The sequence below is a fragment of the Oxyura jamaicensis genome, chromosome Z, assembly GCF_011077185.1.
Source record: "Oxyura jamaicensis isolate SHBP4307 breed ruddy duck chromosome Z, BPBGC_Ojam_1.0, whole genome shotgun sequence".
Lineage (NCBI taxonomy): Eukaryota > Metazoa > Chordata > Aves > Anseriformes > Anatidae > Oxyura > Oxyura jamaicensis.
The window spans coordinates 49,920,403-49,925,129 of NC_048926.1; the positions used below are offsets into that span (position 1 = coordinate 49,920,403).

General features: G+C 37.7%; 1 protein-coding gene across 7 annotated transcripts in view; it reads right to left on the reverse strand.

Moving 5' to 3' along the window:
* LOC118156516 (long-chain fatty acid transport protein 6-like) overlaps positions 1-3,152 on the reverse strand; it is a 24,624-nt gene extending 21,472 nt beyond the window's left edge. Inside the window, exons 1-2 of one of the 7 annotated variants that reach the window (XM_035310636.1) lie at positions 2,830-3,152; positions 2,227-2,341 (exon numbers count right to left, since the gene is read on the reverse strand). The gene's annotated coding sequence lies outside the window, so the exon portion shown is untranslated. Of the gene's footprint in view, positions 1-2,226; positions 2,342-2,651; positions 2,746-2,829 lie in introns of those variants that run through there. The other 6 variants (XM_035310635.1, XM_035310634.1, XM_035310641.1 and 3 more) reach the window with 6 other exon arrangements.
* Positions 3,153-4,727: the final 1,575 nt, after the last annotated feature.

Here is a 4,727-nt window from a genome sequence, read left to right on the forward strand (position 1 = left end):
TTCAGTTTAAAAAAAAATTCTAAACTGAAGAAAAAGGAGATTGTGCAGTTTAGAAAAACATTCTAAACTGAAGAAGAATGAAAGTTCATTCAGAGTGGAAAAAAAGAAGGAACACATTTCTTTTAATTTGGCCAGGGCGACAATAGAACAAAAAAGACATTGACAATTAAATACGTGATGTTAATTTAGAAATATTAAAAATATCTGAAGGACATAGCAATAAATAAATAAATAAATAAATAAATAAAAGATATAAGCAGGGAAAATATTGTCACACTTTTTCTTAATCTGGAGTCAAAATTCTGTTTACAGTGTTTATTATACCACAGCAGATCTTAAAAAAAAAAAAAAAAAAAAAAAAAAAAAAATTAAAAAAAAAAAAAAAAAAAATTTTTTTATAAAAATTATTTATTAAAACTGTTTATATACACTACATCTATAAAACGCACCAAATATTTGTTGTTACATCAGGTGTTTTTTTAGCTCCAGTGGAACTTGACACCATTATGTAGTTCTCCACAGACAGTAGGTTTGAATAGTCTAATGAACATGCACAAATTTCAAGTAATATGCTGTGAACCTTCTGCATCTTCTAAAATAGTCAAATTTCACCTGAGAGTTTTCTGGCATTTGCAGTAAATGGTGATTAATAGCTGTGTATTATTTACATTGTGTTCATTATTTAAAGTAATACCCAGAAGTCTCAAACAAAACCATGAACCATTACTACACAAACACACGCTAAGAATTGAAAAAACACTTATAGCATAATTGATATTAACATATTTCAGGTAAACACAGCCATATTTTCAATTGACCTTAGAGGAAATGAAGGCTTTATAATGATCATGCTAAATCCTTGTATTTTTAAAACATGTAACATTGACCAGTCGTGTTTTTAAAGTTTGCAGGATAACTACAAATCTTTACATGATAATCTAGGATTAAGGAACACATCAGCAGTCTGTGAGGCTTTTCTAAACTATGTTGCTTCCACTTTGTAGTTCATATATATATATATATATATATATATATATATTACAAACAAGCGGTACTTTTGATATGTTCATCAAGCTTGTTTACAGTTTTTACAATAGTCACACTACCCTGTATAATTTACTACCTTGTGGAATTTACTACTTTGTAGATTTTTTGGCAGCAAGTAGGATCTTGTATGTACTACAAAGTATGGGATACAACATTGTATGGGATAAAAAAGCAGCTTAAAAATGAAAGCCTTGTTACATTTGTTGTGTACAAATGTATAAAAGAAGTCAAAGTATGCAATATATTTTGTATTTTTTTTTTGTTCTTTGTTTTATTATTTGTCAAGGTCCTTTGTCAATAAGAGATATGTGCTTAAAGTCTGATTTTTTTTCTCTCCTTTGTATTCTTTTTTCCAAGTTTCAAACAACAGAATTTTTCAAGCTCTCAGATATTTTCCGTGAAACCTTGGAAAGAGCACTTAAAACATTAGCTTGAAATAACCAAATAATTCCTTCAGCCTTGTATTAATGTGTGATTTGGTATTTCTAGTCTTCTTTTATATGACTAAACTCATTATATATATATTTTTTTTTAAAAAAAGTTACTGTAACAAAAACTGGTTTTTGGTTGTTCTCAGTCTGAACTTCAATCCTCTCTTATAAAAAGGGATAACAAAACAACAGACCTGCTACTACAAGACACAGCCACAAATAGATAGAGCTACTACATGTGCACAGACCAATGACAACATACAAAGTGGCTCTGACAGGCAGGGGACACACTGGAGAGGGGAAAACAAAACAAAACAAAACAAAACAAAACAAAAACAAACAAACAAACAAACAAACAAACAAACAAAAAAAAAAAAAAAAAAAAAAAACCACCAGCACAGGGAACAGTCAAGGAGCTGGAAAAAAAAAATCCAGAAATGTTCTGATGGCAGCTTTGTTCCAAACCCAGGGGAACAAGAACAGTTTTGTGTGTTGGTCCTGATGTAAACTTTGTGTCCTTGCTCTCTAAGATATCTTAGGTATCTGAGGTATCTGGTAGAAATACTGTTTTGAACAGTTGCTACAAAGTCTTTATTATTATTATTATTAGAGTATTTTAATCAATACTTTGCTGCAAATTAAATTGGAACTGAATTCAAGAAAATTGGTCACCAAGCTCACATTACTTCTTTTTGTTTGTGTGCTTTAGACTAATAGATTGAAGCAATACAGAGTTTTGTTTACTTACTCACTATGCTTTATTTCTGTTTGTTTATTTTAAACTTTTCAACTACAGTCACATGGGCTTAAAACACTTCTTTTTAATGAAAATTGAGATCTTAATTATGTCATAATACATTGAGCTTGAAGGAAAGCACAAAAGACTGAGAAAGTAGTCAGTGGTGTTGAAGCATACAATTAACTGTTTTTCAATATCTAGACAACCACAATGATAATGACAAACAACAAATGGAAAGGTTTCCAAATACAGTGAATCCAACCATTCACTAAAAATACAAATACTCTCTTTTCCAAGTAATTGGTCTGTTTTCTCAGGAAAACGTTACCTTGCTAAAAGCAATACGATCAATAGGCAACAAAAGTTCAGTTTAGAAGCTCATTAGAATAAATTAAAATGTTTATCTGAACATGGCAAAGGGACAAAAAGCCAACCTCAGAAAAGTGTAATGCAAGCAAATAAAGGAATGAGTCTGTTCTGACTTCAGATGCGTGCTGTGAGCATTGTTTCATGTAAATAATAAATAACTTATAAAAGAAATGCAAACACCAGAATTTACAACCACCCAGCATGTGAAGGATCAGAAATGTTACTGAACAAATATATTCTTACCACCTCTTTGATTTTATAGTACTCCTCCCGGCCACCTCAGGTCTCCCGTTCTGTATTTCCTTAGCCTCTCAGCTCACTGTCCTGCAGGGAAGTGACCAGCAGGCAGGCAGGGCAGGCAGGACAACTATGTGCACCGTGGGCAGCCCTCGCTAGCAGTGACCAAAGCTGGCCAGGTGCCTGGTGCTGCCTGGCTGGGCTCTGCTTCCTGCCCAGCCCCAGCTGTTGGAAGGCTGCCATCCTGGCCCCCTGGGGGCTTCCATGGGGGACACTGAGGCAGTCCCATGGTGGCCTAGACAGGCATCAGGCTGCAGGACCTGACTGCTGTGAGTCTCCGAGATTGAGAGTGACAGAGAACAGGGCTGCAGCAGGTGTGCCCGTGGGGGGAAGTACAGCTCTGCCTGGTGGCCAAGCTTCAGGAAGAGGTGGGTAGGCTGAGGAGCATCCCAGAATCTGAGAAGGTGATAGATCTAAGGACCTGTGCTCTGCGCTTTCTGGTACACAGGTGCCAGCCTAGCAGAGCCAACACTGAGGCTGATCCAGCACCTGTTCAGCACTGGGATGGAAATGGAGAGGGATGGACAGGGAGATGTGGAAGTCACCTTGGAACCACCAGAAGATCCTTTCCTTGCACCTCCAACCATCTTTATGTAATAGGTAAGAGGATCTGAGTAAGGTAGACAAAGGACATAATGAAATGGAGGGAGAGGAATCACTGCATGAGATGTTAAAACTACCTTCCTCACCAAGGTTAGATCCACAAACTCCTTGCATCAAGAACAGCATTAAGACCAGCACTGGGAAGAAAAAATTTATGGTTACGGGGCACTCCCTGTTGAGGGGAATGGAGGTTCCCATCTACAGACCAGAGTCTATTTTCAGAGAAGTTTGCTGCCTCCCCAGCGATCAGGTCAGGGATTTCACCAAAGAGCTTAGCACAGCCTTCAGAGCCTTACCCACTTCTCCTGTTTCACATTGGTTAGGTACTAGTGATGTTGCATCAAGAAGTTTTGAAAGAGATTTTAGGGTACTGGGAAAATTGCTGAAGAATTCACCACCTTAACCATTCTGTGGTTCAGGTGCTCTGGTAGTGTTTTCCTCTATCCTCCCAGTAACAGGGAAGAAAGAGACATCATCAATGTCTGGCTCCGAAGCTGATACCTCTTCCAGAATTCTAGTTGATGTAGCTACATCAGATTCTTTGAGACATAAGATCTGCTGGGGCCTGACAAGAACCACCTGTTTATATGGGGAAGATGTTTCTTCACCTGTAAAATAGCAAGATTCACTGAGAGGTCTTTAAACTAAGATTGCTGGGGAAGGGAATACCACCAGGAGTGCTGTAGGTGAGTCAGTGGATGGCACAGTTAATGAGAACATTTACACAGTTCCAGGGAGAACCAGAGGTTTTGTAGCCCATCTGAAATGACTGTACATCAATGCATGTAGTATGAGAAGCAAACAGGAGGACCTGAAAACTTTGATCCACTCCCAGAGCTAGGACATCATTGGTATTAGTGAGTCTTGGTGGAATGAGTCCCATGGTTCTCGTCCTGGGATGGAGGACTATAGGCTGTTCGGGAGGAACAGTCTGAGCAGGCAAGGTAGAGGTGCTGCACTGCATGTAGAGGAGAGATTTGATTGTACAGCCCTTTCGGTTAGGGATGATGTGGTTGAGAGCCTCAGAGTAATCATTAGGGGGATGTATAGACAATAAAGTAGATGTAGTTGTGGCTTTCTGCTATCATTCACCCAGCGATGATGATATTGCTGATGAGTTATTTTGTAGGCAATTAGAAGAAATCTCTGGATCATCAGTCCTGGTCTTTGTGGGACATTTAAACTTCACAGACATTTATTGGGAATATCAAATTTCAGTGACAAGCAAGTCTGAGCAAATC